General features: G+C 45.7%; 1 pseudogene; it reads right to left on the bottom strand.

Annotated features, from left to right (window-relative positions):
• Positions 1-6,701: 6,701 nt before the first annotated feature.
• Positions 6,702-13,159, bottom strand: LOC135915570 (uncharacterized; annotated as a pseudogene).
• Between the last annotated feature and the right edge of the window lie 630 nt (positions 13,160-13,789).

Raw genomic sequence — 13,789 nt, 5'->3', positions numbered from 1 at the left:
GCCATGGCTAATTACATGCAAGCTGTATCCTCACAGCAGTCTTAGCTCGAGCAGTGATGACGAGAAAAAATGGAGATGTGGAAGTGGCTCTTTTGTGGTTTGCCATTTGACTTCAACGTGTAATTGTCAGCAGCCGAAACAAATCGCAAATATTCCGAACTGTGAGTGAATATCGAGTAATGAACTGTGGATATTGCTGTGAGTGAACACGGCACCAAGCGTTGGTTCCAGAAGCCCAGTTTGAGAAATCTGTCCCTTTCTTTCACAACCCACTCTGGTTAGGCATGTGGGTTGGATGATGAGGTTGTGAAAGTGACCACAGAAGAGTACAGCAGCCAAACAGATGGTCCACTTTCTGCACAGTTCCAGGTTTCTGATGAAACAATTACTGTATCAGAACCACATTGTTCAGGCACTGAGACAGAGGGCACCACACGCTTTTGAAAACAAACTAGCAATGATGATGCTGACTTCCTGTTTTTCGCTGCTCTTGCAGCACTGCAACGCACCCACATTTGAGGAGTATTCACCAGTCACAAAAAGTAGGTGGTGCACAACATTCCCAAGTGTACCCAACATTTGTCCCCACAGGACCCTGTGCCTCATACCGGTAAATCGCATCTCCACCCATCCAAGACCTCCATTTCTCTTCACCACTGTTCTAGTTATGACTGCTGTGAGGGTGCAGTGTACATGTATTAGTTATAATCAATGTTCTGACACACACCCAAACTGCTTTCCCGGCATGTCAAGCAGTTATCCCACACTTGTAATCGCCTTGCTACAATACTATGAATTTTGGTTTCCTTATACAACAAGGGAGAGCTCTGTGACTTGGCAGTTGCTTGAAACTTAATGTGTCAGAGGAACTATAACCAGTCTTTTCTTATGTAAGGTAAGAGTAATTGCATGTCAAATAATACACTGGTAAACAGCTGGACTAAATATAGTGGCTGATTTCTGCAATTTATCATATTGCTTTGATGTGTTACTTCACTGCTTATTTTTTCTTACATGAATTGAATGAGCAGTTTTTCGGATCCCAATCTTGTCGTGGCCACATGCATTTAACAGTAGCCTAGGCCAGTGACTTCACAGGTGTCGGAAAGAACATGTAAAAAGTTCTTGTGTTAGTATGCGCAAGTCCTTCATATGTAGCTACAGTAAATTACTAAGAGTTAGTTCCTTTCCATGCTACCAAAACAAAACTACAAAACTGCTTCTGGCTTGTGCAACAGAGCAGATTTCACTATGAGCTGATTTCACATGTAAACAACATGCACAGTAACAGGTTGTGCTCTGATCACGGAGTAAGACATGTAGGAGGTGAAACTCCCGTCAGCGCGAGCGAGCGCGGGCGACCAGATAAGGTCACAATTGTATGCGCCGATGGGGCCGTATACAGTGGCGGCGCTATGCGGCGCGTCGGAGAAGCCACAGCGAAAAAAAAAAAGAATGCAGCGCCCGGGCATGCGGCTTCGGCGTGCTCTCAACAGCGGTAATTTCTTTCCAGGCCGCCAGAACGGCTTGTGACCTTTTCTGGTCACCGCAAACAGCGGAGTTTCCACTCCTAAATGTTTCTTGCTCCGTGGCTCTGATACAAGCCAAAATATGTAACAATAATTACATATTGGGAGTGCAATACATCATTGTGGCAATGCACAGAACAGAAAATGACAAAGGAAATAGTGACACATAGACGAAGAAGCAGTGAGCACATTTCACATGAGAGATTTCACCATGAGCTGATGTCACATGTAAACAACACACACAGTAACAGGTTGTGCTGTGATACAAGCCAAAATCTGTGGTTTTCCTTTCCAGTAAATGACAAACCTCCACGTGATAACCCAGTGTGACGTCATAGTTGGTCTGGCAATTCCTTCTGTGATGTATTCTTCAGCCATTCTCCACATGAACTCCAGTTCGCATATGATGATGAATATGGGTGTTTGGTCATGGGAAGGGAGTATCTCAATTCAATTAAGTGCTTTGCGAGCGGTGCTACTGCCAGCTTGTGCTTAACAGCAAAACCTCTGTAGTGAGCAGCCATAATTTTACACAGCTTCTTGAGAGTACATTGGGTTTGATGTAATAGTTCTGTGGAAACCCGCAAGGTGGAGAGAAGTAATTAAAAAAGGGAAAATCAGACATCCACCCATTCGTAGCAATTGCCACAAAGAAAACCCATACAGGTTCCTCGAAAGAAAAGTCACACAGTTTAAGAAATATTCGTCCTGGTTCGGGACTCGAACCCGGGACCACCGCCTTTCCGGGGCAGCCGCTCTACCATCTGAGTTAACCAGGCGGCTAGCAGATGGCAGTGCAAAGTCGAATTTGTCGACAACACGAAGCAAAGGCAAGTGTTTGACGTAATAGTTCTGCGCAAACCCGCACGGAGGAGAGAATTAATTATTAAAGGTAAAATCAGACATCCACGTTTTTCTTTCGAGGAACCCATATGGGTTTCCTTTGCAGCAATTGCTATGAACGGGTGATGTCTGATTTCCCCTTTCACTCCACCTTGCAGGTTTTCGCAGAACTATTACGTCAAACTCTTGTCTTTGCTTCGTGTTGTTGACAAATTCGACTTCGCCCTTGCACCTGCCAACCGCCTGGTTAGCTCAGATGGTAGAGCAGCTGCCCTGGAAAGGCGGTAGTCCCTGGTTCGAGTCCTGGACCAGGACAAATTTTTCTTCCACTGCGAGGCTTTTCTTTCGAGGAACCCGTATGGGTTTCCTTTGTAGCAATTGCTACGAACGGGTGGATCTCTAATTTTTCCTTTATTAATCACATTGGGTTGTGACAGTTGTCATCAGTGCTACTGCTTCTGTAATTTCCTGCTCGAGTTTGTGGTCTGTCCTCGGTGAAGGCACTGCATGTATTGCGACGAGGTGTATTGTCGTTCACAACGTTGTGAAACGCTAGGTAAAGGCACTGCAAGGACTGTCCATAACACGGGGATCGCTCGCGATCACGGCACGGTCTTTAGACTTCCTCTTCAGTCGGCACATACACAGGGGTGCGTCTGCTTTATTACAATGCCCCGGGATCGAAGCATAGCCATCCTGGCGACTCAGGGCGCGGACAAGATGAGCGCGTCGTAATGCGGTTTCAGGCAGTTGACATGTACTGTCTCTCGTCCACGACGACGCAGGTCTGGTGACACTGTGAGCGGCTCGACAATGTAGTTGACCGGTGAAGCGGCCTCGATACGATATGGACCGTGATAACATACCAGGAGTTTAGAAGAAAGGCCAGGAATGTGGGCTGGTATCCAAAGCCACACAAGCGAACCAGGAACAAAGTTGTGCGGTGGTTGATGAGTACGGTCATGTCTTGTCTTTTGACGTTCTTGAGTCTCACTAGACAGGGCACGTGCCAGCTGACGGCAATCTTCAGCATATTTGGCGACTTCTGAAAGCGGAGTATACTCTCTAGCATTAGGTTGGTACGGCAGTATTGTGTCCAAAGGGCATGAAGGCTCACGGCCATACGCAAGGAAAAAGGGGGAAAAGCCGGTATTCGCTTGCGTAGCGGTGTTGTAGGCGAACGTAACAAAATGGAGTACGGTGTCCCAGTTGGAGCGATCGGATGAAATGTACATCCGCAACATGTCGCCAAGTGTGCGATTGAACCGCTTGGTCAGACAGTTGGTTTGGGGACGGTACGCGGTTGATTTGCGGTGAATTATCCTGCACTCAGTGAGGAGGGCTCGGACGTCTTCTGACAGGAAGTCACGGCCTCTATCACTCAGTAGTTCTCGGAGAGCACCGTGACGAAGAACAAAATTGCAAAGGATGAAAAAAACAGCGTCATGAGTGGTCGCTGCTGGCAGAGCTGCAGTCTCAGCGTAGCGAGTCAGGTGGTCTACGCTGACAATAATCCATTGATTTCCACACCCGCTACATGGAACTAAGCCGTAGAGGTTGATGCCGACGAGGTCGAATGGATGAGACGGGCACGGTAGCGGCTGCAACGGTCCTGTTAAACACTGGGTAGGTGTCTTGCCTTGTTGGCATGTAGTACAAGACGGAATGTACTTTTGCACAAAGTTGCACATGCCTCGCCAATAATAACGCTGACGCAACCTTGTGTAAGTTTTGAGGACGCCAGCATGAGCACTTAGGGGATCAGCGTGAAAAGATGCGCAGATGTCAGAGCGCATAAGACGAGGTATAGCAAGGAGCCATTTCCAACCGTCGGGCATGTAGTTGCGGCGATATAGAATGTTGTCCTGCACAGAAAAGTGGGTTGCTTGGCGACGCAGTGCTCGTGTCGAAGGAACATCAGACGGAGCGGCAAGGTAGTCAAGTAACATTATAAGTGTTGGGTCCTTGCGCTGCTCTGTGAGCATGTCAGTGATGGCCAACGGTGACAGTGTGGACGAGGAAGGTAATAAAGACGCCAAATTAGGCGTCAGTGCGGAGCGAGAGAGCGCATCAGCATCGGAGTGCTTGCGGCCTAAGCGGTACGTGACGCGGATGTCATACTCTTGCAAGTGAAGCGCACAACATCCCAAGCGTCCCAACGGGTCTTTCAACGAAGAAAGCCAACAAAGGACATGGTGGTCAGTAACTACGGCGAAAGAATGGCCATAAAGGTATGGGCGAAACTTGCTTAGTGCCCAGATGATCGTTACACACTCCTTTTCTGTGACGGAGTAATCTCATTCTGCTTTCTTTAGAGTGCGGCTCACATAGGCGACGACATATTCATCATAGCCAGCTTTCCGTTGCGCTAAGACCACGCCAAGGCCGACTCTGCTGGCGTCAGTATGAACTTCCGTGGGAGCATCAGGGTCGTAGTGGTGAAGAATCGGCGGTTAGGTCAACAAGTGGCGCAGCTGCTGAAATGATGCATCACATTCAGGCGTCCACGCTGCTATGCAATTACTGGCGGAAAGTAAACTTGTCAAGGGTGCCATGATGAATGCGAAATTGCATACGAAGCGACGAAAATAAGAGCATAAGTCAAGAAAACTTCTCAGGGTTTTGATAGACGTGCGCTTTGGGAAGTCTGTAACAGCGCGGTGCTTGTCTGGGTCCGGGAGGATGCCGTCTTTTGAGATATTGTGACCCAAGATGGTTAGCTTGCTCGCAGCAAAACAGCACTTTTTGAGGTTAAGCTGTAGGCAGGCGGATGCGAGACAGGTCAGAATCTCATGCAGGTGAGCGAGGTGTCGGAAAATCGGATGAGAAGATGACGATGTCATCGAGTTAACACAAACAGGACTTCCATTTGTGGCCGCAAAGGATGGTGTCGATCATATGCTCAAAAGTAGCAGCCGCGTTGCACAGCCCAAAGGGCATGACGGTAAACTCGTAGAGGCCATCGGGTGTGTGGTGACGAGCGACCACGTAGACTGGTAAAGTGTCGGGCTATCGCAGAAAAGGGAGAACCAGCACTCGATCTCCTAGAGTAGCATTCTTTTTTTTCAATTCGGAACGCTAGCCCGTCCGGAGCGTGCCAGCCGCTCGTGTCTTGTGTAGACGCGAGCGTCTACGTCATCTATCGTGCGACACCGATGCTGCTGCCGCTACATGTGTAACGAATGCGGTTTTCGGATGATCAGGTTCGGCCATTGGAACTTGCCAGTACCCGGAGCGCAGATCCAAGGAACTGAAATGTTCTGCACCTTGTAAACAGTCGAGAGTGTCATCGATACGAGGCAGTGGATACACATCTTTTCTCGTTATCTTGTTTAGGCTCATGCATGGCTCAGGACTGCATGGTGCAGCAGCGTATGTAATGACCGATGCTGCTTGCCCTGTGGTGGTTGTTGCCAGGGTTCTTCAATGAATTTCTTCAATGAATGCAAGTATCGTCTCGCTTGGGTGCTGGTCATGTGACTGAAAACCACGTATCCAAACCACATCCTTGCAGGGCTTTCCAGGGCGACAAAAAAATGTGACCCACCTTTTTTTGGAGTGTTCTCAGTTGTTGAATATAGCAACACGCTCAAATTGCTGGGTTTCATCTGGCAGGGCCCAAACTCAGGCTCAACACTTAGTAGCCGATGGCTAGCTTTTTGCAATGTTGTCAGCTCCTCTGGCGCTGCACAAAGAGCCCTTGTACAAGAACTTGTAGGGGGTATCCGGAACATGAACGGATACACCACAACTCCAGCAGGTGTCACGCAGTGGTGACAATTAATAGTACAGCAGGCATGACAGGTTTCCTTAAGAAACTCCATTGGCTTGAATTGCGCCTATGAAGAACTGAAGGAATGGGTGGTCGTACATGATAGTGTCACGTGGTAGTGACGGTGAAGAGAGAACACAGTAGCAGTACTGTGAAAGACAAAACTAGCTTTTATTGGGCGAACCTGTGCCCACAAAACAGGCTACACTTAAAGCACAACGATAGCGGCGAACACAGTCGGCGATCGTCGAAAATCTGATCAGCGGATCAAGCGCGTCGGCTTTTATAGAGCAGTCGTAGAATGTTCCAGATTAATCGTTCGGACCCGTGTGCCTTCCACAAAGTTCTACACCATTCGCGTTACGCGATGAAATCAGATAACACAAGGTTCGGCGACAACAGACAGCCGGGTAGAAGCATCGATAACTTTCCAGAAACATCGGATACATTCAGGCGCGTCCCTCGCTGTGCGATTACAGTTGCCAAGTGGCGAAACGTGGTCGCCCGATAAAGATAAGTACACGTGTCAATAGCAACAAACATGCTTGCCGGTTAAAGAACAGAATCTCTGCTGCACTCAATTTAAAGCTGGCAAAGGGTATTCAAGATAAGGCGAAAAAGTAACTACAACAACTTCAAACAATACAGAAGCGCTTGTGCATGACTGCAATCACTTGACGTAAACCTAGCCGCTTGTTTCGTCAAAAAAAGAATGATAAAGCAACGTGCCCGTGGCTTTGAACAAGAACAAACATTAAAAACGTTCGGGGCAATACAGTGGTCGACACATCTCACGTTTTGCAACACCTCTACACTCTGCATGGAATTAATTCAGAGCCCTTCACCATGGCATCCCCACAGCACGTGTCACTCTAGGTAATTAACTCCTACATACTTGTTAGATATATATGGCATTGATTGTCTCGTCCATGTGTAACCACATCACAGACTCTCATCATCTGTGTCTTCCAAACCACTGGGGTGGTGTTCTCTTGGTGCAAACCGTGAAAGGTGGTCCTGCACTAGATCTACCTTATCCACAGCTTCAAAACGGCTTGTAAGAGGTGGCAAAGGGGGTAGGGCCGTCAGGTGAGCAGCGCCAAATCTGTTGCTTTCCACAAAGTCTTCAACAATTTCAAGCAGTTGGCCAACATACTCTGCAGAAGATACATGCAAACAAACAAAAGCACATCAGATTATTTTAAACTGATCCACAAGTGGGGTACCTGCCGTCTCCCTACTTTATTAATGCACACAAAGCAGGAGTGCCGGTAATCAGTTTGAAATCTAAAAAGAATGACTGCTACTAGTTGAAAACAAACACAGCTTTGAGGATTCCTGCCCTCCTTAGGCAAGCTGGAGAACTGATATGGTGCTGCATACCCCATATCCACCTTAGGCAAAGATATTCACAACCTGAACTTTTTAAAAGGAGTGACATTAATTGCAGTGAACTGTGGGTTGCTCTGCAACAGAGTGAAGCACCTATGTGCTATCACTATCTTTTGCAATCTACCGTTGTCATTTATTTTGTATATAGAGTACACCCCTTCAAGACAAACCTCAAGGGAGCGGAACATTTGTTTCTTTTAACAGAAGTACCCCTAAAAATTATTTGAGTTCACCAGGTGCATCCATATGTTACATGTTAACACTGCATAAAACAGCCTTTCAGAGAGAGGATAATTGCAAATAGAGTAGACTGCCATTAAGATGAACTTCGTTAAGATAAATTCTTTATAAAACAAACAATGCGAGACATTTGGTTGGTTTCCCATAGTACTCAATGTAAAAGAAACCTGCTTAAAGGGCCACTGACCACCCTCCAGCCTAAAATATTTTCTAACTAGATGGTTGTCTCCGGAAAGCGTGGCCACTAATGTTTAAAAAAGAAAAACAATTACTAGCGGAGCTACAGCTATCCAAATCAAGCAACACCGTCATGCCCCTTTCCTGCCATTCCCTCTCCAAGTTTTTTTTCCTCTCTCCTGCCACGGGGACTAGCATCACCAAGCAAACTTTCGCCATCCTCCACCAGTGTTTGTGAGAGGTGGCGCTGTTGTGAAGTCAGATCCTCAGGTTATGGCCCCACTTTCAAGAGTATATTTCTCTTGCATTTTACTACCCGGAGAACTTCCGTGGAGAACCCGATTGCGCAGTACTTGGCGAATATCCCTTCCACCATGTTCACAGATGTTTTTTGCCCTCCCTCCGCAGCCTGTCATTTAATTTCATCTATTTAATCTCAAGGCCACACAGGCATTACAGAGAGGAGTGGCAAAAGAAAAAGAAAAAGCTAATGAGGCAGCACATGGTCACAAATAGCCGATTTCAACACGTCATGGTCTGTGATAGTGACGATGGATGCGGAAGGCGATTCCAGTCTTGACGTGTAATCGGGATGAAGGCTTCGAGGTATACATTGCTTTTACACTGCGGCACCCCAACCTTCATTCGATGATCAATACGGAATGACAAATGGCTCGGTGGCGAGAAAAGTGTCATCTGTAGCTCATTATTAGTGTAGTATATTTTATGAAACAGGCATAAGCGGGAAATTCGATGTCTAGTAGAAAGGAGAGGTAGTTCAAGCTTTTGCTTCATGCGAGAAACGCTGGCTAAGCGATAGTAGTTAGAGAGGATAAACCTATCTGAGCGGTTCTGAACCGATTCTATGGTCTATGTTAACGAGCTAGTGTACGGGTCCCATATCAATGAAGCGTACTCGAGTTTAGAACGCACAAGTGTTTTATGTAGTAGTTTCAACGGAACAGGAGTGAGGCGAAAATTCTGCCGAAGGAAACTAAGGGAACTGTTAGCTTTGTTAATAACATGGTGGTTATGCTTCTGCCAAGACAGATTATTAGTGATATGGACACCTAGATACTTGTAGCTGTCGATGAACTGAAGAGGGCAACCGTTAAGAATATAGCCCTGAGAAATGGACTAGTTCTTCTTTCGAGACACCTTCATTGCTTTACATTTGTTAATGTTTACTTTCAGAAGCCATGCATCACACCAAGAAGAAATTTTATTTAGGTCAGATCGAAGAACGGAGAAGTCCGACTCATTAGAAATTATGCGGTACAGAACGCAGTCGTCTGCGAAGAGCCTTATGTTAGAACAGAATCAGGCACGTCATTAATATGCATTAAAAAAAGAAGAGGCCCTAGGACTGACCCCTGAGGAACACTGGATGTTACATTGCATGATTTAGAGTCATGATCATTAACAGAAACATACCGTGTTCTATTCTGCAAGAAACATTCAATCCACTTAAGCAAGTTACAATCAAAATGGAGTGTGCTAAGTTTCAGTAATAGTAGTCGATGTGAGACGGTATTGAAAGCTTTCGCGAAGTCAAGGAAGACGCAGTCAATAACTGAAGCTCGATCTAAAGCGGAAGACAAATCATTAGCAAAGGTTAATAACTGAATCTCACAAGAATAATTTTTGCGATAAGCATGCTGCTGTGACAAAAAGTACTATCTTTATGAGAGTAAATATGGTACGGATAGACCTATAATGCTCAAATATTTTTAGGGGTACTTGAACTTCTGATAGGATGAACAAATTTTCTGGTCCCTTCAAGTTCGTCTTAACGGGAGTATACTGTGTTCATACTGAAATAAAATTTCATTGAATATATCAGAGGCACTATTTAAAATAAAGCTTCCACTGCTAATGTCGAATGGTGCAACCGTTTAGATCCTTTTGCACCGCAGTGCTCTTAACTGGAAGTAGAATGAATGTGTGTTGCTTAGTGGCGCAAGGGCCAGGTATGGCCAAAGAGTGCCACAACCACTTCTTTGCTGTTGTTACACGCAATATTGTTCTTGTAGCCCAGTATTTTGGATCGTGCATGGGAAACCAGCAATGGAAAAAGCATAGTGCCTGAATTATAGGCATTCAAGTGTTGCCTTCCCTCTGCAGTTGTGTACGCACCGTCAGTTGGAGGCTCTTTGACTGGACATGCTACTGCCTTGCCTTTCCTTGCCTTGGGGTGTTTTACCGTCCACTGACGCTCACCCACGGAGGTTCTGCCTTGCGACCTGTCCGCATTCTCATTATAATGAAGTGCAGCCAGTTGTGACCTGTGCAGGGATATGCAGAATGTCAAAAGTGGTCAAACTGCGGTCATGTGGTGTAGCCATAACTTTGCACAAAGCTCAAGGAGCCAGCCTGCCTACAGTTTTGCAGTAGCATGTCATGTACCTGTTCGGCTCCCATTTTGGAAAACAATCTCATACTGATATTTTCATGCAGGAACAATAAATAGTTTTCTAACACTGCAACATGCCTATTTTGAACATATTACTCTCATGTTTTACAATACCAACACACAGCTACATCAGTGTATGTAAAGACGTGGTGCTTTTTTACCTTGCCAGCATTCCATAGAAGGAAAACGTGAAGTACTTTGGCGCGAACCTGTTAATTAGTGAATGGAATGACTCCACATTCGATGTCTGGCATGATGGTGACACTTGCTTGATGTCGATGATCAGGCAACGGTTTTCGACAATCTTTTGCAGCTTTACAAAGCTGTCAGTGCCTGATCACACAAATAAAAAAATACAGCGTTGCATACAGGCAGAAACATTTAAAAAGGCTATCAGAATAAATCATGAGCGCATCAATGAGCAGGTATACAATCCTCATTTGAAATGCATCAACCAAACGCTTTATCATAATCTCATACCGTCAAAAGTGTCTTTGGTGACCACCAAGGGCCATTGTTTAGATCTGCAGCATACGAAAAGCAAAGGTTATCCCTGCAGTATGAATGGAAAAGTCACCTCGTATGACGTAAATACCTGCAAAAATCCACTTTCTGGGCAACAGGTCCCCATGTTCACAATGCGGATAGTCATCACTGTGGTTGCAGTGCTTATTTTGCACGTGGCTTAGGAAACATTTCCAAACAGCCACTGCCAGCTCGCCTCCGCCCGCACCAATCTTCACCGAATAGTAGAATTGGTTGATGATGGACGTGATCCACTCTTCAATGAGACCGCAGCCTCGTGATCGTGACACAGCCTGCAGCTTCTTTTTTAGCCCTGCACACACACAAAAAAAGAAGGCAGGCCAGGCAAGTACTGTTAGCTGCCTTGCTTAAAAAGTAATTACCACATCTGCATCACCAAGAGCTATCAACTGCAGTTAGTCTTCCATGATGATGACGAAACTCTTGTGCCTAATTTTCTAAAAAAAAATTGCGCAGTGTCCATGAGTAAATAGTAGTCCGCACGAAAGAACACTAATGTGAACACACAACTGTTATATACGACAAGACCACTGAGCATGGTGAACAGCACAACTATGTTTGTAATGGTCAGAAATGGTCGAAATACTGCTTTGTCACAATATGGCTGCTACATTTGCAGCTTACAAGAAAGGTTATTCTTTTGGATGGAACACAATGATGACCGCATTTATGCCAGCAAAAGCTTCGTACTCTGCTAATGTGACAACCTCTAATCTCCTGCTTGGCCTTCCGTGTTTCATGACAGTAGTGCTAGTGGTCATTCAAGATGTGAAGTTTCCCGGCAGACAACAGACCAATGATACACTGAAAGCGGTGAAGCGCTAACCTTTTGCAATATGCCAAGCATCGATGAGGTGGGTGACATCAGGCCGCTCTCTTTGCATATGGCTGCGCACCTGGGTGTGCCTGTCTGTGACCAATTCATTCACATGGATTTTTCCGTCATCAAGGGCCTTCAGCGCCCTCTTCAACCCTTCCAGTTCCATGGCACCACTGTTGGTGTCTTCATTTGACTGCAATGGGAAGTGAAAGAAAAGTTAAAGCTGGCAAAAGCAAGTATGCTCCACATACCAAAACCAGAACGGTCTCTTACCTGCACAAGCTGCACATCTATTACACGGTTGAGAGAGGTGTCCAGCAGCGAGTATGTCCCATACTTCGCTCAGTAGCCTGGAGAATCGGCACGGCTGTCACCTGCCAGCTGGGCACCAGTACTGCTTAAGCAGCTCAAAAGAGATCGTTTTTCACGTTCGCAAAGCTAGAATGAAAAGTAAACACATATATAAACAGTGGTATAGGGTCATAAGTAAGGAAAATAGAAGAGAGAAAGCAAGAAGTGTAATGCAATGAGACAATGCAACAACACAGCTTTATTAATGGGCAAAGTAGTATGACATAAAAAATGCATGTCATACAGTATGCGAAAGCATTACTCCACCACAGCGAAGTTTTGTTTTCGAATGTGTCCGCTTTTGAGCCGGCAGTATTCAAAACATAAAGCGGCACAATGATGAACAACGTTCTCCAGCAGAGTTTGCCGTTTTCTCTCGTGGTGTCGCCTCAGAAGATCATCTTTCTTGTCAGTGATTCATTTACACAAGTCGTGCGACTGTCCTGGCAAGTGGACCCATTGGTGGCTGTTTGTAACACAGCCACCCATGGGTCTTGTGCAATGCAGGTTGCCACATTGTCTATTTTGAATCCAGCCTCAAGAACACAGCCTTTCCACTGGCCATGTTGGGCAGTTCCCTCACAATGTGCTGGGCAGGTTTTATAGGGCACCAGAAGTCCTCATACCATTTCTGGCAAAGCAGTGCGGCGGTTAAATGATGCACCGCTGTTCTGGCAGGTGGCTGTTCCAAAACAGCCACCCGTGGGTCTTATGTGACCCAGGTTGTTCAGGTTGTTCAGGTTGTTGATTTTGAACCCAGCCTCAATGCCGACAACCATGGCTTTTCGATCAATGGGGCTAGTAATGCTGTTGCATATAAAACAGGCTTCAAACAAATTTTTTTTTTCCAGATTAGCTTCATGGTCTTGTTGATACTAAAGCTTTTCTCTAGTGGGCACAAGCACACTGCTAATCATGCTCACCTTGTGCACAGCTAGGATCAACAGATCTCTCTGTAGGCGATCATACGTTCGCTTGGTGAAGCACGCAATACCGGCTATCTGGAGCACCCGCAGCACTTGTGTGGGACTTCACCCGGTAAACAAGATAGAGGCAGCAGGAATGACATTGCCCATGGCAAACCGCTTCTTCTTTGGCTGACTGTGCTAATACAAAGTGTGGCCATCCTGGCAGGTTGATGTGACAATGGCAAGAGAGCCAGAAACCTTCGTACACAAGAACAGCCACATAGTCCTCTATACATACCAGAATGCAAGATTAAAGCTCCTATTATGCGATTACTACATAGAATTGAATGAAGAAAATTAGGACAGAACACTTGTTTTATAATAAAGCTAGAACAGAATGATTAGTAATCACTTAAGCTCGGGTATTCCAACAAACACTGCCTTTAATGATCAGTGAATTATCCGTGTGGCTTAAGTATAGCCTGCTGTTTTCATAGGTGCTTGAACACGTGAGTAAAAATGTTTCTTTTCTACTGGAACTTACAACATGCAAGAAATATCTTTGCATTGTCTTTTGATACATGCATATTGGGAATGTAAGAAAGGAAGAAGTAATGGGGCTGGCAAAATAAGAACACGAAATTTAAGTGTGTTGCAACAGCTTTGCATAAAAGCAATGATTCCCGTACCTGTACTGACGGCTTTGCAGGAAGGTGGCATATCCTGCAAAACTTCGTAAGCGCCAGGAGGTTTTGCTCATGCACAATGAATTTGCGAGGAAATCCTGGTTGAATGGCA

The sequence above is a fragment of the Dermacentor albipictus genome, unplaced genomic scaffold, assembly GCF_038994185.2.
Source record: "Dermacentor albipictus isolate Rhodes 1998 colony unplaced genomic scaffold, USDA_Dalb.pri_finalv2 scaffold_16, whole genome shotgun sequence".
In the NCBI taxonomy this organism is placed as follows: domain Eukaryota; kingdom Metazoa; phylum Arthropoda; class Arachnida; order Ixodida; family Ixodidae; genus Dermacentor; species Dermacentor albipictus.
This window is presented reverse-complemented; position numbering and strand designations above follow the sequence as displayed.